Source organism: Orcinus orca, chromosome 12 (genome assembly GCF_937001465.1).
Source record: "Orcinus orca chromosome 12, mOrcOrc1.1, whole genome shotgun sequence".
In the NCBI taxonomy this organism is placed as follows: Eukaryota; Metazoa; Chordata; class Mammalia; order Artiodactyla; family Delphinidae; genus Orcinus; species Orcinus orca.
In genome coordinates, this window is record NC_064570.1 from 12,420,541 (window position 1) to 12,441,529 (window position 20,989).

General features: G+C 39.4%; 1 protein-coding gene across 11 annotated transcripts in view; it reads left to right on the forward strand.

Moving 5' to 3' along the window:
• Window positions 1–20,989, forward strand: part of IPCEF1 (interaction protein for cytohesin exchange factors 1) — a 183,154-nt gene that overhangs the window by 62,892 nt on the left and 99,273 nt on the right. Inside the window, exon 1 of one of the 11 annotated variants that reach the window (XM_049695182.1) lies at window positions 17,447–17,667. The exons of the other annotated variants lie outside the window; for them this stretch is intronic. The gene's annotated coding sequence lies outside the window, so the exon portion shown is untranslated. Of the gene's footprint in view, window positions 1–17,446; window positions 17,668–20,989 lie in introns of those variants that run through there. 11 annotated transcript variants of the gene reach the window in all.

The window sequence follows — 20,989 nt, forward strand, 5'->3', positions numbered from 1 at the left end:
GGCAGGTTAAGAGGTATAACTCAGAAGTTTTTATTTTGTATCTAGTTTTTCCTACTTTACCAGTCTTGCTGGAGTTCTACTTTATTAATTTTTGTTCAAAGAATTACCTTTGTGTTTTATTAATCTTCTCTATATTTTTCTATTTTATTGATTTCTGCCTTTATTTTTACTATTTCTATCTTGGGTTTGTTATTTTGCTATTTTTCTCGTTTCATGTGTTAAGCTCTTAACTTATTTGTTTTCAACCCTTCTTTTTTTGATAAATGCATTTAAAGTATAAATTTTCCTTTGAAAAATGCTTTAGCTGTGTTTCCTAAAACTTTTTTGATATGTAGTGTTTTCAATGGTGATAAATTTTAAATATTTCCCATTTGATTTCCTTAATTCTTTTTTAAAATTTAATTTTTATTTTATATTGGGGTATAGCTGATTTACAATGTTGTGTTAGTTTCAGGTGTACAGCAAAGTGGTTCAGTTATACATGTACATATATCTATTCTTTTTCAGATTCTTTTCCCACATAGGTTATTATAAAATATCAAGTGGAGTTCCCTGTGCTATACACAGGTCCTTGTTGATTATCTATACAATTTTTTTAGTAGTGCAAGATTTAGTTTCCAGACATGTAGACTATTTAAAGCTATGTTTTCATTATTAATTTCTATAATTAATGCATTACAGCCAGAGAACATAATCTGTGTTAAACTGGTTCTGTGAAATTTATCAAGACTTCCTTTGTAATACAGTACTTTTGTCAATTTTTGACAATATACCATGTGTGCTGAAAATGAGAGTTTATTCTCTGTTTCTCAAGTATAGAGTTCTGTGTGTCTAAATTTACTAATTTGTGTCATTTGGGTCATCTACATTTCTGTTTATTTATTGTCTGCTTAAGCTATTGATATCTGAGAGATGTGTGCTATAATCTTCAACTATAATTGTCAAGTTATATATTTCTCTTTCCAGTTCTATGAGTTGTGCTTGCTTGAGGCAATATATTTATATGTCTATGAAGGTTATATTTTCTGATTGTATTTTTTGTTATATATATATATTTACCATGAATTTTATATTTTCAGATATTAAAATTGTCATCACAGCTTTCTTTGTTCATGTTTGCCTGTATATTTGTTTCCATCTTTTAAATTTTAACATTTCACATCCTTCTGTTTTCTGTTTTTCTTCTTTTAGATAACATACTGCTAAATCTTACTTTTTAAAATAAATTTTATTTTGAAATATAACGTATATTATATTAACTATAATATTCATAGATTGCACAAAACTAATTTGAATAGCTTGATGCTTTATCACAGAGCAAAAATTCTTGTAACGACTACTTGAGTCAAGAAATAGGATACTGTTGGGATAGCCCGAATCACGTCTTGGCCTCTTCTAATAAATAATCCCTGCCTTCCCTTAAAGGTAGCCACTCTCCCGCCATTTGTGATAATTACTGCCTTGCATTCCTGTATAATTTAGTGACCCAGGTGTACTTTGCTAAACACTGAGGTCTAGTTTTGTCAGTTTTATTATTTTATATAAACAGAATTATACAGTGTATATTCTTTGGTGTCTTGTTTCTTTCTCTCAATATTATATGACTGTGAGATATGGAGTTTCCCCTTTTTTATTGCTAAGTAGTATTCCATGGTATGACTAATCCACAATTTATTTATCTACTTTCCTGTTTATGGACATTTGGATTATTTTTTTTAACATTTTCTCTATTATTAATAAAGCTTCTAGAAACATTATTATACATGTTTTCAGTGTACATGTGCGTGCATATCTGATGCATGTACATTTAAGAGTAAAACTTATGGGTCATAGGCTATGCATGTGGTCAGTTTAGCAGATTTTGCCCAACAGTTTTCCAAAATGGTTGTCCTAATTTACGCTCTCTACAGCAGTGTTTGAGTGTTTTCTTTGGCTCTACAATGTACTTGTTATTGTCAGTCTTCTAAAACTTCATGATTTTGGCCAGTGTTTAATGATGTTTCTTTACAGTTTTACCTTGTATTTCATTGAATGGTAATGAGGTTAAGCACCTTTTCATACATATATTGGCTAATTGATATCCTCATTTGTGAAACGGCTCTTAAGTTTTTTCTCATTTTTCTCTTGGGTTTTTCTGTCTGTTTCTGACTGATTTATAGAAATTCTTTATGCATTCCGGTATATAGCCTTGTATAGGTTATATGTACTGCATATATCTTTTCTCATTCATTTACTTGCTTTTACAATCCCTACTGTTGTCTTTTGGTAAACGGAAATTCTTAATTTTAGTGGGTTCCAACTTATCAAGTTTTTCCTTTATGATTAGAACCAATGGGGAAATGACAGTATTTTCAATAAATGATACTGAGAAAATTGGTTGTTCATTTTAAAAATGAAAATTAACCCTTATTTGAAACCAGAATCAAAGATCAATTGCAAGTAGATTATAGATCTAAAATGAAAGGCAAAACAACAGAAGTTCTAGAAGAAAAGGTAAGATAATATCTTTTGGCCAATAGGATAATAAAATTAACAACAAAGAAAAAGCACTAACCATAGTCATCTTTGCAATCCTTTTTTAAAAATTTACTTATTATTTTATTTTTTGGCTGCGTTGGGTCTTCGTTGCTGTGTGCAGGCTTTCTCTAGTTGTGGCGAGTGGGGGCTACTCTGTTGTGGTGCGCGGGCTCCTCATTGTGGTGGCCTCTCTTGTTGTGGAGCATGGGCTCTAGGAGTGTTGGCTTCAGTAGTTGTGGCACACGGGCTCAGTAGTTGTGGTTTGTGGGCTCTAGAGCTCAGGCTCAGTAGTTGTGGTGCACGGGCTTAGTTGCTCCACGGCCTGTGGGATCTTCCCGGACCAGGGCTTGAACCCGTGTCCCTTGCATTGACAGGCAGATTCCTAACCACTGCGCCACCAGGGAAGCTCCATCTTTGCAATCTTGAGTCCTCTAATTAATGAATATGACATATCCTTCCATTTGTTTGTATCTTCTTTAATTTCTTTCAATAATGCTTTATAGATTTCTTCACAGAAGTATTACATGTCTTTTGTTAGAGTCATTCTAATGTATTTGGAATTTAATGATGTTGTTATATTTGTATCTTCTTATAAATTTTATTTTCATGCTATCTGTTGCTGGCATGTAGAAAAGTTATTGATTTTTACATATTGGGCAGGTATCTAGCAACCCTTCTATATCCACTTTTCAGTTTAAATAATTCACATGTAGATTCTTTTCCATATGTAAAATCATATCATCTGAAAATATTGACAATCTTAATTTCTTATTTTTTAATTATTGTAATGCTTACTAATTTTTAATGAGCTCTTCTGATACAATGTTCAGCATCTTTGGTTTATTCCTAATATCCAAGAAAAGGTTTCAACATATTACCATCAAATATGTGATGGAAGAAAGAAGGACCACCTTACTTACTGAAAATGGTAGTGAGGACCTCTTTGTTTTGCCCAGGACAGAATTTGAGAAGAGCTTGGCTTGGCAGTTCTTCTCTGATTCATGTGGTTTTAGCTGGAGTGGTTGTGACAGAAGGATCCGCTTCCAAGATCACTTTTTTGTTGTTGTTGCGGTACGCGGGCCTCTCACCGTTGTGGCCTCTCCCGTTGCGGAGCACAGGCTCCAGACGCGCGGGCTCAGCGGCCATGGCTCACGGGCCCAGCCGCTCCGCGGCATGTGGGATCCTCCCGGACCGGGTCACGAACCCGCGTCCCCTGCATCGGCAGGCGGACTCTCAACCACTGCGCCACCAGGGAAGCCCCAAGATCACTTTTTCATCCACACGTCTGTGTTCCTTAGGTCCTCCTTTTCCTAGCACTTTGTTCTCCTGGGACTCTCCACGTGGCTTGGCTTTTCCTGGTCCAGCAGTCTTAGAGTGACTGGACTTTGTAAATGTAATCTGGCTTCCCTGAGAACAAGTGTTTCTCTTTCAGATTTAAAATTCTATGGGTTGGGGTCTGTGAGTTCATACCCATTGAAATTAAACTTATCTATTTAATTAAAAAAAACCTTTCTCCTCTAAACGTTTGACATAAGCCAAATTTCAGTAAAATGGTGTCAGGAAAAAATAAATAATTCCTTGTTTCCTTGTGATGACAGACTTTTGAGGTTAAAGTCATCTAGGGCAGTGGGAGGGTGGCAGGTGCAGATGTAAGCTGAGTGTGAGAAGATGGGTATAAAACAGTGTGTAGGTGAGGTGTGGGTGAGAGAGTGCAAAATGAAGAGAGCAGGCAGGTCACAGGAAGCTGGGCGGACCACAGGAAGCTGGCTGGAAAAAACGTCTTTGGCTTTACTTAATTAAAAGCAAGAATAAAACAACCCAAAGACAAATGGAAAATCTCATACACAAAGTCTATAAAGAGATGGAAACAAAAAAAATAAGCACACGCGACTTCAGAGAAAGGTGAACTCAAGTGGCTGGCCAATAACATTCTACTCTAATTTTTGTGTTACTTCTCAAGACTTTATGCAGTATGATAATCTAATTAAAAAACAGTAAAGAGCAAAAATTTCCTTTAGAAATAAACACAAAATAGTCTTTTTTAAAGCTTAGATTTCCAGCTTTATGATTCTAGTAGTTTTTAAAAATGCTCTATTGAAATCAAAAGCAGAGTGAGAATGATCTTTCAAAATGATCTTTCAGTCTTTGGTCTCAAGCTAAACAGTGTACTTACATGTTTGTCCACTAGGTGTCTCTTTGCATACATGTTATGATTCCAGAGAAAGCTAATCTATTTCCGCAGGCAATAGTTTGCGTGGACCGTGTCAACAAATGTCTCAGTTTTGGGGTATTTAAGAATGGCTTTAATTTAACAGGTCTTCTTTAATAAATAGAGGCATCTTGGCTAGAGCTCTCATTCTTGCTTTAAAAAAATTTTGGAGACATTAACCAGGAATTGTCAGCAGACACAGAATTCAGGTACTTGCAATCAGGGTTGTTGGCAACCTGATACAGGTAGCCTGCCCATTTAGGATTGCAACCAGGAAGTTAGCCCTCCATTATTTATAAATGAAGCCTTGGCAAGGGTGCTCAATTCCAAAACAAGCTGCATTTGGCTCTCCAATGTCTCTCTTTCCAGAAACTATATTCCTTGTGGATCAGATCCTTCAAAATCACCCAGTGGCCGCTGATCTGTGGTCCCATATGTAGCCCTTTGAGTAAAAGATGTCAACTGTGGTGAGTCACATAAGGCTTCTCTGAATTGTTCAAATTTGGTAAATTTTTACCTTCTCTAACTTGTCCTAAAATACAGGCAGGGTCAATATAAATCAACAGATATTTATTAGGTGCCTACTGTATGCCTGGCCTGCAGTGTCTACGAGAATTCTGGGACTCAATTCATTCTCTAAGAATGTGATGAGACTTACTGTTTGCAGAAAAATTAAGCATGCTTCTAAGGAGAAGTTGAAAAGGCAACATTATTATAAGAGGCAACACTGTTAATGTCCAAAGGACCCTGAGCTTGGGGTCTGAAGGCTTGAATTCTGACTTGATGACTTGCTAGCTGTGTAGAGTAGTTAGTCTATCTGCTCTGTATGTCAGTTTCTTTACTTGTAAAAGTATAGGTAATATTACTTTACAGAGTTGGGACTTCCCTGGCAGTCCAGTGGTTAAGACTCCACGCTGCCAATGCAGGGGGTGAGGTTTCGCTCCCTGGTTGGGGAACTAAGATCCCGCATGCCTCACGGTGTGGCCAAAAAAAAAAAAGAAAAAAATTACAGAGTTGATGTGAAGACTGCAAATAATTTGCTATAATTCTGCCGAGTATCATTGTAAGGGCTTCCAGGAGAAGTCTCCCTCTTCTTGGTAAAGGCAGCCTTTCCTCTTATGATGCACAGCAGGTTAGTTAATCACGGTCACTACTTCTCCTGTCGGACAGGGCCTTGGGCACTCATTTTGCAAAATCATAAGGCCCATCAAAGTGATATTTCCCAAGAAAGAGCTAGCCAGACAAAAGGGGAAGCTTTGCTCCAACTGCAGAGCAATGGGTGCAAACAACAGGCAGCTTTGTAATAGTTCTTCCTTTTCTGGCTTCCTTCTAGCCTGCAATGGTCCTGTAGCAGAGGCCACTGCTGCATGGGGTACACCTATTCCTTTTAGTGAGAAGAGGGTTCAATGGAGGGTTGTTTGGCAAAGCTGAGTTAAAGTGAAGGGCTGCCTCGGAGCAGTGTGAACACAGTCTGGAGTTCACAGGCAGAAACATATACTCTGTTCCAGAAAGCAAAAATATGAATATAACTCATGTGGAGAAATTTAGGGCTGCAAATGGCCGAAAGGTGAGGGTGATCATTTGCCATTCTTGTCCGGCCCATCTTAGTGCATTGTATCTGCTCTCACCCCACACAGGCTGGAGTGAAGGGAATTTATGAATCAGGTGTTGTTACTCAGGGGCTGCCATTGTAGACGACCAGGGTGTGCTTATGGGACAGACCGTTGTTGCCCTAATAACTGATGCTTTGCCTGTGGGCTACCAGTGCTGCCTGTGGTCTTGTCACAGGCCTGGTGGCCCTGTCCCTACTTGATGGAGCATCCTGAGGGTAGTACAAGTCGGTGAAGAGGTTCCTTGGGTTTCCATCACAAATCTTTTAAATCCAACCTAAGCACACAGCTAGTTTGGATCTTAGAATGACTGGCTCCTAGAAGTGCCTTGGAGCTGTCACTGGTCTAGGAGGCAGGTGCCTTGCAGGTTTTATCTGCATTGGTGCACGAAGCTGCTACTATGGCGTGTGTGTGTGTGTGTGTGTGTGTGTGTGTGTGTTGGGAGGTGTGAAAACATATTTTGCAGGGCCCCTACCTTTATAAATAATTTGAAGAGCCAAAAGTCAGTGTGCTAGCCCGATTCTGGAGGGCTGCTGGGATCAATCACTTACTGGGTGGTGCTGTGGAATTTAAGACAATTGCGGAAACAGAATCAACCCTACAAAGATGAGTTCTGGTGGTCTCACTAGCTGGTCGACCTCACTAGCTGGTGAAGGGAAAGCGCCTCGGTTGGGAGCAATGGGCACAGGGCGCACATGGGCGGCTCCTGGCTACTGCCCGGAGGTGGATTGGCAGGGCCCTGCCCCCTTGCCAGAGCCCTAAGGGCATGCTGGGACACAGACCATAATCTGTGACTCTTTCGGGTTCTGGAGGCTGCACTCAGGCATATACGCCTGCCGCAAGAGATGCGAGGGAGCTTCGTGCCTCCCTAAGGGGCAGGTCCAGCAGCCCTTTCGGTTTGGTGCAGGTTCTTCCAGGACGTAGAAGAGGCAGATTGTTGGTGATCGCTTACAGTTTGCCACCTGCTTGTTACTTTGGTAAAATGATCCTTTGGGAATAGAGAATGACATTGTTGGCTGAAAGAAGGGTTTTTTTTTTCCCCCCTTAGATTTGTGGATTTTTATGTCTAAACCTTGATTGTCAGGGCTGACAGCTTACGTGGGAATGCAGGAGAGTAAGGAAGAAGCCTGCCAATCTCCTCAGATGATGGATCACGGCATTTCAGTGGTGTTGAAAATAAAATAATTTTATTATAGTTTCTGTTTTAAAAAAGTCGCAGCTCTTAAAACCATCTGTCAGATTATTCTCAAAGTTGAGAGACTGCAGAAAAGAAATGCAGTGAAATGAGTGGAAAAGTTAAAGATAAAAAAGAAAATAAATGACAGAGGAAAAATGAGACTTTTAAAGCGTGTAGGAGATGGATTGGAACAGATGACAATAGAGCTAAAATTAAAAAGGAAAAAGCTTGAAATAATTTGGATAAATATTTCCATTTCGTAAATTTCCTGGACAAAGTAACAACCCCAGGCCAGCCCACCCCATACATCCCTGCAGGTGTACTCACAGGAAGGTCATCTTGCATTTGGCTCCCTTCTCTCCTGCTCTGCCTTAACAAGAGATTTCCTGCTAAGTAGCAAAGCTAATGGATTGTTTCATGTCCTTTGCTTTTATATCTGAGCAAAGATGAAGTTTCTCTCCTGCTTCCCGTGGCATCACTACGATGGACAATCACTTAACAGAAGATGCTTACAGACAGTTCTCATTGTTAGTTAAGTGTACACTTTGTTGTTACATGTTTTCCATGCTTTTCGATGATTGAGACTTCTGCCTCTAGAATGACCTGCATCTTCTGGCTCCAAAGAGCTCTAGTTTTTGGATTAAGGGTAATGCACATTGTTTGCCTCATGGATTGTCCATAAATCCATTCACTGTTCTGAGAATGTCTTGTCAAATGCTAACACTGTAATGTTAAAGGATAAACATGTGAATTAATCTGTTGGTGTTTTAAATTTTTGTTCAGTTTTGTTGTTTTCACTTAAGGCTCTATGAAAAAGAGAATAAACCTGGCTCATAGTTTCTTTTAATTGGAAAATTATCTCAAAATCACAATAAATTGTATTCTTTAAAAAAAATCTTTAAAACAGTAGGCATGGTACTTGTTTTGCTGCATCATCCCAAAGATTATAATGTTCACTGAGGGATAATCAAGACAGTTACTTATGGATCAATTGAACCTATAACTGCCTTTAGTGAGTTTTTTTTTAAAGATTTAAAAAAAAATACCAGTTATACTATCTACTGTCTGCTTTATCAATAGTGCCTTTGTTGCATATTGGTATTCTTGGTTTATTTTCTGGTTTTAAAATGATACAGGACCAGAATCCATATTTCTGACTTAACTGATTTACCAAACAGTTTCTAAAATAAATTGCTAGAATGAACTTCTGTTTGTGTAAAATGAGAGGGACTGATTCTTCACCAGTGTCTTAGTCAGTTTGGGCTTCTATAACAAAATACTGTAAACTAGGTGGCTTATCAACAACAGAAATTCATTTCTCACAGTTCTGGAGTCTGGAACTGGCATTATGGTGCCAGCATGGTCAGGTTCTGGTACGAGCCCTTTTCTGGGTTGCAGAGTGCTAACTCTTCTTCTTGTATCTTCACATGGTGGAAAGAGTGAGCTGGCTCTCTGACCCCTTCTTAAAAGGGCACTAATCTCATTTATGAGGGCCCCTGCCATTATGACCTTTTTACCTCCCCAAGGCCCCACCTCCGAATACTACCACACTGGGAATTAGATTTCAACATACGAATTTTTCAGGGACACAAACATTCAGTCCATAACAACCAGTATATATTAAGGAAAAAAATCTCTTCTTTGAAATTAGCTTTATTATGCATTTGGTAATGAAATGTGTTTCTACTTTTCAGTTACAGAGCTTATCAGAAATACATTTTATGTCACTGCACTAACTTAAAAAGTATTAATAACCTCAGTGTTTTGGCTAAGTCTCATGTTGTGGTGTGTTAAGGAATTGTTCTTTAAAGAAGGTAACTGTCTCAAATATGACTGAGAAAACTATTCCCTTAAACTCTGATATGGTACCAAAAATGTCTAGAGGAGAGTAGGTTAGGGAGTTTAATCCACCTCCAAGTGTGAACGCTATTTTATTTGATGAAAACTGCTGTCACCCTAGCTCAGACCCTTCAGTTGTGTGCTGAGTCCATTAGGAAGAATAGTTTTCTATAACAAAGCTGTTTCTAGGTAATTGCTCCCATTCTATGTAATTGCTACCTCTTTTTGAGCATCCACGTGTTTCCCATATGAGATTTCACTTAATTCTCACAAAAACCCTATCAGCTGGTTATTATCATTTCTGTTTAAGAGATGAAGCTCTTACCATTTATAGAAGTTAAGTGATTTTCCTAAGTTTCCACATTTAGCAAGTGGCAGAGTGAAATCTGTTTGACCATAATCCATGTGTGTGCAGTAGTTTTAAAGCTTTTTTTTTTCTTTTTTTGGTTGTGTACCCATAAAATAATATGGAAACCCTATGTGCTCCTTCACAGTTTAAATCGTCACTCAGAGTTTTTATCGTATGTTTAAATAGATGTGAAAGATGTAATTTCTGGCATATTATAAATCTTCATAGTGAAAAAGGTAAAATTTCTCTTTAAATATAACTTAGGCAATATAAACCAAAATCTGACATGTCTTGCTATTTTTTTAAAGTAATCTTTGAAGTTTTATATAGCTCTTTTTTTTTTTTTTTTTTTTTGTGGTATGCAGGCCTCTCCCTGTTGTGGCCTCTCCCGTTGCAGAGCACAGGCTCCAGACGTGCAGGCTCAGCAGCCATGGCTCACGGGCCCAGCCGCTCCACGGCATGTGGGCTCTTCCCGGGCCGGGGCACGAACCCGTGTCCCCTGCATCGGCAGGCGGACTCTCAACCACTGCGCCACCAGGGGAGCCCTACATAGCTCTTTTTTATTTTTTCCCCTGGAGCTCATTTTCTCATTCCAGTACTCCATAGATTTTTGTTCAATTATATAATATTTTTATGCTTGAAAATTTACTGAAAATTTATTGATAATAATAATTAATAAAATTATTATTAATAATTTATTGATAATTATGTAATACATTTCAACTATATATATATTTAAAATTAAATTAATTTAAAAAATTTGAGGTGACATAATTCTTTAAGCCATAAATGATTTCATTTGGAATGAGTTATTATTATAATTCTTATTGGTACAAAACAAACAATATGAATGTTACACATTTTGATGGATAATGATAACTACAAGAGGTAAATTTTTTTTTTAACATCTTTATTGGAGTATAATTGCTTTACAATGGTGTGTTAGTTTCTGCTTTATAACAAAGTGAACCAGTTATACATATACATATGTCCCCATATCTCTTCCCTCTTCAATCTCCTTCCCTCCGACCCTCCCTATCCCACCCCTCTAGGTGGTCACAAAGCACTGAGCTGATCTCCCTGTGCTATGCGGCTGCTTACCACTAGCTATCTACCTTACGTTTGGTAGTGTATATATGTCCATGCCTCTCTCTCACTTTGTCACAGCTTACCCTTCCCCCTCCCCATATCCTCAGGTCCATTCTCTAGTAGGTCTGTGTCTTTATTCCTGTCTTACCCCTAGGTTCTTCATGACATTTTTTTTCTTAAATTCCATATATATGTGTTAGCATACGGTATTTGTCTTTCTCTTTCTGACTTACTTCACTCTGTATGACAGACTCTAGGTCTATCCACCTCCTTACAAATAGCTCAATTTCGTTTCTTTTTATGGCTGAGTAATATTCCATTGTATATATGTGCCACGTCTTCTTTATCCATTCATCCAGTGATGGACACTTAGGTTGCTTCCATGTCCTGGCTATTGTAACTAGAGCTGCAATGAACATTTTGGTACATGACTCTTTTTGAATTATGGTTTTCTCAGGGTATATGCCCAGTAGTGGGATTGCTGGGTCATATGGTAGCTCTATTTCTAGTTTTTTAAGGAACCTCCATACTGTTCACCACAGTGGCTGTATCAATTTACATTCCCACCAACAGTGCAAGAGGGTTCCCTTTTCTCCACACCCTCTCCAGCATTTATTGTTTGTAGATTTTTTGATGATGGCCATTCTGACTGCTGTGAGATGATATCTCATTGTAGTTTTGATTTTCATTTCTCTAATTAATGATGTTGAGCATTATTTCATGTGTTTGTTGGCAGTCCGTATATCTTCTTCGGAGAAATGTCTATTTAGGTCTTCTGCCCATTTTTGGATTGGGCTGTTTGTTTTTTTGTTATTGAGCTGCATGAGCTGCTTATAAATTTTGGAGATTAATCCTTTGTCAGTTGCTTCATTTGCAAATATTTTCTCCCATTCTGAGGGTTGTCTTTTGGTTTTGTTTATGGTTTCCTTTGCTTTGCAAAAGCTTTGAAGTTTCATTAGGTCCCATTTGTTTATTTTTGTTTTTATTTCCATTTCCCTAGGAGGTGGGTCAAAAAGGATCTTGCTGTGATTTATGTCATAGAGAGTTCTGCCTATGTTTTCCTCTAAGAGTTTGATAGTCTCTGGCCTTACATTTAGGTCTTTAATCCATTTTGAGCTTTTTTTTGTGTATGGTGTTAGGGAGTGATCTAATCTCATACTTTTACATGTAGCTGTCCAGTTTTCCCAGCACCACTTATTGAAGAGGCTGTCCTTTCTCCACTGTACATTCCTGCCTCCTTTATCAAAGATAAGGTGACCATATGTGCGTGGGTTTATCTCTGGGCTTTCTATACTGTTCCATTGATCTATATTTCTGTTTTAGTGCCAGTACCATACTGTCTTGATTACTGTAGTTTTGTAGTATAGTCTGATGTGAGGGAGCCTGATTCCTTCAGCTCCGTTTTTTGTTCTCAAGATTGCTTTGGCTATTCGGGGTCTTTTGTGTTTCCATACAAATTGTGAATTTTTTGGTTCTAGTTCTGTAAAAATTGCCAGTGGTAGTTTGATAGGGATTGCATTGAATCTGTAGATTGCTTTGCGTAGTAGAGTCATTTTCACAATGTTGATTCTTCCAATCCAAGAACATGGTATATCTCTCCATCTATTTGTATCATCTTTAATTTCTTTCATCAGTGTCTTATAATTTTCTGCATACAGGTCTTTTGTCTCGTTAGGTAGGTTTATTCCTAGATATTTTATTCTTTTTGTTGCAGTGGTAAATGGGAGTGTTTTCTTGATTTCACTTTCAGATTTGTCATCATTAGTGTATAGGAATGCCGGAGATTTCTGTGCATTAATTTTGTATCCTGCTACTTTACCAAATTCATTGATTAGCTCTAGTAGTTTTCTGGTAGCATCTTTAGGATTCTCTATGTATAGTATCATGTCATCTGCAAACAGTGACAGCTTTACTTCTTCTTTTCCAATTTGGATTCCTTTTATTTCCTTTTCTTCTCTGATTTCTGTGGCTAAAACTTCCAAAACTATGTTGAATAAGAGTGGTGAGAGTGGGCAACCTTTTCTTGTTCCTGATCTTAGTGGAAATGCTTTCAGTTTTTCACCATTGAGGACGATGTTGGCTGTGGGTTTGTCATATATGGCCTTTATTATGTTGAGGAAAGTTCCCTCTATGCCTACTTTCTGCAAGGTTTTTATCAGAAATGGGTGTTGAATTTTGTCGAAAGCTTTCTCTGCATCTATTGAGATGATCATATGGTTTTTCTCCTTCAATTTGTTAATATGGTGTATCACGTTGATTGATTTGCATATATTGAAGAATCCTTGCATTCCTGGAATAAACCCCACTTGATCATGATGTATGATCCATTTAGTATGCTGTTGGATTCTGTTTGCTAGTATTTTGTTGAGGATTTTTGCATCTATGTTCATCAGTGATATTGGCCTATAGTTTTCTTTTTTCTTTTTTTTTTTTTTTTTTTTGCGGTATGCGGGCCTCTCACTGTTGTGGCCTCTCCCGTTGCAGAGCACAGGCTCCGGATGCACAGGCTCAGCGGCCATGGATCACAGGCCCAGCCGCTCCACGGCATGTGGGATCTTCCCAGGTGGGGGCACAAACCCGCGTCCCCTGCATCGGCAGGCGGACTCTCTACCACTGCGCACCAGGGAAGCCCATATAGTTTTCTTTCTTTGTGACATCCTTGTCTGGTTTTGGTATCAGGGTGATGGTGGCCTCGTAGAATGAGTTTGGGAGTGTTCCTCCCTCTCCTATATTTTGGAAGAGTTTGAGAAGGATAGGTGATAGCTCTTCTCTAAATATTTGATAGAATTCGCCTGTGAAGCCATCTGGTCCTGGGCTTTTGTTTGTTGGAATATTTTAAATCACAGTTTCAATTTCAGTGCTTGTGATTGGTCTATTCATATTTTCTATTTCTTCCTGATTCAGGTTTGGCAGGTTGTGCATTTCTAAGAATTTGTCCATTTCTTTCAGGTTGTCCATTTTATTGGCATAGAGTTGCTTGTAGTAATCTCTCATGATCTTTTGTATTTCTGCAGTGTCAGTTGTTACGTCTCCTTTTTTATTTCTAATTCTATTGATTTGAGTCTTCTCCCTTTTTTCTTGATGAGTCTGGCTAATGGTTTATCAATTTTGTTTATCTTTTCAAAGAAGCAGCTTTTAGTTTTATTGATCTTTGCTATCGTTCCCTTCATTTCTTTTTCCTTTATTTCTGATCTGATCTTTATGATTTCTTTCCTTCTGCTACCTTTGGGGTATTTTTGTTCTTCTTTCTCTAATTGCTTTAGGTGCAACGTTAGTTTGTTTATTCGAGATGTTTCCTGTTTCTTAAGGTAGGGTTGTATTGCTATAAAATTCCCTCTTAGAACTGCTTTTGCTGCATCCCATAGATTTTGGGTCGTCGTGTCTCCATCGTCATTTGTTTCTAGGTATTTTTTAATTTCCTCTTTGATTTCGTCAGTGATCACTTGTTATTAAGTAGTGTACTGTTTAGACTCCATGTGTTTGTATTTTTTACAGATCTCTTCCTGTAATTGATATGTAGTCTTATAGCGTTGTGGTCGGAAAAGATACTTGATACAATTTCAATTTTCTTAAATTTACCAAGGCTTGATTTGTGACCCAAGATATGATCTATCTGGAGAAGTTTCCATGAGCACTTGAGAAAAATGTGTATTCTGTTGTTTTTGGATGGAATGTCCTATAAATATCAATTAAGTCCATCTTATTTAATGTATCATTTAAAGCCTGTGTTTCCTTATTTATTTTCATATTGGATGATCTGTCCACTGGTGAAAGTGGGGTGTTAAAGTCCCCTACTACGAATGTGTTACTGTCGATTTCCCCTTTTATGGCTGTTAGTATTTGCCTTATGTATTGAGGTGCTCCTATGTTGGGTGCATATTTACAATTGTTATATCTTCTTCTTTGATCGATCCCTTGATCATTATGTAGTGTCCTTCTTTGTCTCTTCTTTTTCTTTCTTTTTTTTTTTAACATCTTTATTGGGGTATAATTGCTTTACAATGGTGTGTTAGTTTCTGCTTTATGACAAAGTGAATCAGTTTGTCTCTTCTAATAGTCTTTATTTTAAAGTCTATTTTTTCTGATATGAGAATTGCTACTCCGCTTTCTTTTGGTTTCCATTTGCATGAAATATCTTTTTCCATCCCCTTACTTTCAGTCTGTATGTGTCTCTAGGTCTGAAGTGCGTCCTTTGTAGACAGAAAATATATGGGTCTTGTCTTTGTATCCATTCAACCAATCTGTGTCTTTTGGTGGGAGCATTTAGTCCATTTACATTTAAGGTAATTGTCAATATATATGTTCCTATTCCCATTTTCTTAATTGTTTTGGGTTCGTTATTGTAGGTCTTTTCCTCCTCTTGTGTTTCTTGCCTAGAGAAGTTCCTTTAGCAGTTGTTGTAAAGCTGGTTTGGTGGTGCTGAACTCTCTCAGCTTTTGCTTGTCTGTAAAGGTTTTAATTTCTCCACCAATCTGAATGAGATCCTTGCTGGGTAGAGTAATCTTGGTTGCAGGTTTTTCTCCTTCATCACTTTAAATATGTCCTGCCAGTCCCTTCTGACTTGCAGAGTTTCTGCTGAAAGATCAGCTGTTAACCTTATGGGGATTCCCTTGTGTGTTATTTGTTGCTTTTCCCTTGCTGCTTTTAATATGTTTTCTTTGTATTTAATTTTTGAGAGTTTGATTAATATGTGTCTTGGCATATTTCTCCTTGGATTTATCCTGTATGGGACTCTCTGTGCTTCCTGGACTTGATTAACTATTTCCTTTCCCATATTGGGGAAGTTTTCAACTATAATCTCTTCAAATATTTTCTCAGTCCCTTTCTTTTTCTCTTCTTCTGGAACCCCTATAATTCGAATGTTGGTGCATTTAATGTTGTCCCAGAGGTCTCTGAGACTGTCTTCAGTTCTTTTCATTCTTTTTTCTTTATTCTGCTCTGCAGTAGTTATTTCCACTATTTTATCTTCCAGGTCACTTATCCGTTCTCCTGCCTCAGTTATTCTGCTATTGATCCCATCTAGAGTATTTTTAATTTCATTTATTGTGTTGTTCATCATTGTTTGTTTCATCTTTAGTTCTTCTAGGTCCTTGTTAAATGTTTCTTGCATTTTGTCCATTCTATTTCCAAGATTTTGGATCATCTTTACTATCATTATTCTGAGTTCTTTTCCAGGTAGACTGCCTATTTCCTCTTCATTTGTTAGGTCTGGTGGGTTTTTATGTTGCTCCTTCATCTGCTGTGTGTTTTTCTGTCTTCTCATTTTGCTTATCTTACTCTGTTTGGGGTCTCCTTTTTGCAGGCTGCAGATTTGTAGTTCCCGTTGTTTTTGGTGTCTGTCACCAGTGGCTAAGGTTGGTTCAGTGGGTTGTGTAGGCTTCCTGGTGGAGGGGACTAGTGCCTGTGTTCTGGTGGATGAGGCTGGATCTTGTCTTTCTGGTGGGCAGGTCCACGTCTGGTGGTGTGTTTTGGGGTGTCTGTGGCCTTATTATGATTTTAGGCAGCCTGTCTGCTAATGGGTGGGGTTGTGTTCCTGTCTTGCTAACTGTTTGGCATAGGATGTCCAGCACTGTAGCTTGCTGGTCGTTGAGTGAAGCTGGGTGCTGGTGTTGAGATGGAGATCTCTGGAAGATTTTCGCCGTTTGTTATTATGTGGAGCTGGGAGGTCTCTTGTGGACTAGTGTCCTGCAGTTGGCTCTCCCACCTCAGAGGCACAGCACTGACTCCTGGCTGCAGCACCAAGAGCCTTTCATCCACACGGCTCAGAATAAAAGGGAGAAAAAGTAGAAGAAAAAATTAGTAGAAGTAGAAAGAAAGAAAGAAAGGAGGGAGGGAGGAAGGGCAGAAGGAAGGAAGGAAGGAAATAAAGAAAGAAAGAAGATAAAGTAAAATAAAATAAGATAAAATATAATAAAGTTATTAAAATAAAAAAACAAGAAAAAATAAAATAAAATAAAATAAAACAAAAAAAAAGGACGGATAGAACCTTAGGACCAATGGTGGAAGCAAAGCTATACAGACAAAATCTCACACAGAAGCATACACATACACACTCACAAAAAGAGGAAAAGGGGAAAAAAATCATAAATCTTCCTCTCAAAGTCCACCTCCTCAATTTGGGATGATTCCTTGTCTATTCATGTATTCCACAGACATCAAGTTGATTGTGGAGATTTAATCCGCTGCTTCTGAGGCTGCTGGGAGAGATTTCCCTTTCTCTTCTTTGTTCTCATAGCAGCTCCCAGGGGCTTAGCTTTGGATTTGGCCCTGCCTCTGCGTGTAGGTCGCCGGAGGGCGTCTGTTCTTCGCTCAGACAGGATGGGGTTAAAGGAGCCGCGGATTCGGGGAGGGAGGGGCACGGAGTGCGGGGGCGGGCCTGCGGTGGCAGAGGCCAGCGTGACATTGCACCAGCCTGAGGTGCGCCGTGCGTTCTTCCGGGGGAGTTGGCCCTGGTTCCCGGGACCCTGACGGTGGCGGGCTGCACAGGCTCCGCGGGAGGGGAGGTGTGGACAGTGGCCTGTGCTCGCACACAGGCTTCTTGGTGGCGGCAGCAGCAGCCTTAGCGTCTTAGGCCCGTCTCTGGGGTCCGCCCGTTTGGCCGCGGCTCTCGCCCGTCTCTGGAGTTCTTTAAGCAGCGCTCTTAATCCCTTCTTCTCGCGCACCAGGAAACAAAGAGGGAAGAAAAAGTCTCTTGCCTCTTCGGCAGCTCCAGACTTTTCCCTGGACTCCCTCCCGGCTAGCCGTGGTGCACCGACCCCCTGCAGGCTGTGTTCACGCCGCCAACCCCAGTCCTCTCCCGGCGCTCCGACCCGAAGCCCGAGCCTCAGCTCCCAGCCCCGCCCGCCCCGGCGGGTGAGCAGACAAGCCTCTCGGCCTGGTGAGTGCGGGTCGGCCCTGATCCTCTGTGCGGGAATCTCCCCGCTTTGCCCTCCGCACCTCTGTTGCTGTCTGTGCTCTCCTCCGCGGCTCCGAAGCTTCCCCCCTCCGCCACACGCAGTCTCCGCCCACGAAGGGGCTCCTAGTGTGTGGAAACCTTTCCTCCTTCACAGCTCCCTCCCGCTGGTGCAGGACCCGTCCCTATCCTTTTGTCTCTGTTTATTCTTTTTTCTTTTGCCCTACCCAGGTACGTGGGGGGTTTCTTGCCTTTTGGGAGGTCTGAGGTCTTCTGCCAGCATTCATTAGGTGTTCTGTAGGAGTTGTTCCACGTATAGATGTATTTCTGGTGTACCTGTGGGGAGGAAGGTGATCTCCGTGTCTTACTCTTCTGCCATCTTCCCGGAAGCCCAAGAGGTAAATATTTTTTATTGAAAATGCATTGTTTAATGACATAGATGAAGCTTTTCTTCTAATTATGTAACATACCCATGAATATTATTTACTTCTAGAATGAGAGTTCAGAACCAATTTTAATCCTATTATTGTTTTTTATGTATGCTGAGCACTTAAAACTATTTTTCACATAAATAAATAGATGGGAATGGAGCACTTTTTGGACTCCTTCCAAGGATATGCCAAATATTATGGTGATTTATCACAACTACTTTTTTTTTTTTTTCCGATACGCAGGCCTCTCACTGTTGTGGCCTCTCCCGTTGCGGAGCACAGGCTCTGGATGCGCAGGCTCAGTGGCCATGGCTCATGGGCCCAGCCGCTCCGCGGCATGTGGGATCCTCCCGGACCAGGGCACAAACCCGTGTCCCTTGCATCGGCAGGTGGACTCTCAACCACTGCGCCACCAGGGAAACCCACAACTACTACTTTTAATGATTAAGAGACTTAAAGTAGATTTTTCTTCAATTTTGTTGAAAACAAAGAACTGGAAACTTGATTTACAATGTTATTTGTTACCCTGTCGTTAGGCTCTTATATGTTTTTAATTCCTGGGAACTATACAAAAATTCTTTATCAAGACATATCAAATAACTACTACTTCTTCCTTTAACTCTTTCACTCATGGGCACCTTGCTCAAACTGACATTCTCAGAAAGGTTGGGAAAATGGAAAAATAATTACTTCCGAAGCACTTTTGCCAGCATTATTATTATTTTTCATGAGTTACTTTTATGGTGTGCTTTATAAATATTTTTATCAAATCTTGGAGCTACATATTATTTATCATTGAATCATTTTGGTGAAATTTTAGATTTTATATATGTCAAGTACCTCAGGGAACAAAGTACCAAAACTCCAAAATCATTAAGTAAACACTCCCATAGCCTCCACAAAGGTACATTCATTCCTAGGTCCCCTCACCTATGCTTCCTTGCACCAGTGATTGCATATTATTTCTACCCACTTGCTCTTTGATTTGGGAGGTTTGACATCAATCAACACAGTTTCATTTCCATATTCTTCAGATTGGGAAGATTTCTCATGGGATATTCATGACAGTACTATTTCACTAAATGAAAAAATTTGTAATTCATAGGTTTTCTTTATGGAAACTCATCTATAGTTTAGTACTTTCATTTTTTTGTATTTTTTTTTTTTTTTTGCGGTACGCAGGCCTCTCACTGTTGTGGCCTCTCCCGTTGCGGAGCACAGGCCCCGGACGCGCAGGCTCAGCGGCTGTGGCTCACGGGCCCAGCCGCTCCGCGGCATGTGGGATCTTCCCGGACCGGGGCACGAACCTGTGTCCTCTGCATTGGCAGGCGGACTCTCAACCACTGCGCCACCAGGGAAGCCCATTTTTTTGTATTTTTAATTCATTTGCTCAACAAATGTCTATTTAATCACCTGGTACACAATGTGGATACAGCAGTAAACAGATGGAAAAGGTAAGACAGAGTGCCTGCCCTTAGACAAGTTATACTATAGTGGGAGGTCAGATGTTAAAGAACTAATTGCAAAATTAATAATTCTGTACAACTCTGAGACCTTCTATAAGTAAAAGATAAGGTACTATGAGGGCAAACAAAAGGAGATTGATCTCTAATAAGGATCATGGAAAGCTTTCTTGACTAAATGATATTTGGTCTGAGTGTTGAAAGATTAGATGGTATAAGTCATCTTGGCTGGTGATTGTTGAAGAGCATGCACAAAGGTTCTGAGATTGGTAGAAACATGTTTAAGGAATTTAAAACATATCTAGTGAGTCAGGGAGATGGAAAGAAAGAGACATGGAAATGATCCAAGTTGAGGTTGGAGAAGGAAGCAAAGGGCTGGTAGTACAAAGCCTTCCTTTCATAATTTTGGTCTTTATCTCAGGACTCAACAGCTATTGTAGAAGTGTAAGGAAAGAGATGAATAGTTAGATGTGCATTGAAAAAACATGACTCTGGGCAAGAAGGAAAGCCAGGACATCAGCTAGGATGTTCCTGCAGTGGTCCAATTGCTAGGGTGGTAGCAATGGGTATAGACAGAATGGATGCATTTAAGAGACAGTCAAGTGGTAAAGAGGTACAGTATGTACAAGGGAAGTATTCCTTGAGTTCCAAGGAAGGCTTAATATAAGTGACTGAAGGAGTGTATTGTCTACCTATCCCAATGCTTAGGAGAAGAATTAGAGGTGAATTTTTCTCTTTGTCTTCCATCATCTCCTGTCAATTCTGTGCTTGTTTTACTACTAGAAAGCTGGCTGAGTGAAGGGGTTTAGGTTTCCACTGAAAAAATAAAGTTGCCTGAGGGTACAGTCTAAGCTGTGTGCCTCACTGGGCTAGAACATGGGGCATAAAGAAGACTGGGTCTTGGCCTCTGCCTTTTTGACATTCTCATTGTCAAACCAGGGAGACCTGTCCAGAGCATCATGGTACAATACCAAGGCCATTAGGAGTTAGTGGGAGACTTTGAGGGAGCCAGGATAATATTGTGGTGGTTAAGAGAGCAGGCTCTGGAGTCTGGGTTTGAATTTGGAAATACCTGTTTACTAACTTCCTCCTCTAAATTGCCTTATCTAAGACATGGGACTAATAATAGTATATTATTCATAAAGTGGTTCTAACAATAGTATAGCATGATATATTAAATCATCAATAAATATATGCAATATATAAATGCAATCAATTTATGTTATTATAGGGGAGGGGCCAATTAGCCATCTGCATAGAGTCAGGAAAGGTTACACTGTGATCCCTTACAACTTATTTAAAGAGTATATATAATTGACCTTTAATAAATGCTTGCTTAGGGAATGAGTATGTTTTATGACAATAAAATAATTTATTGAGCATTTATTCTATGTTAAGCCCCTTATAAAGGGC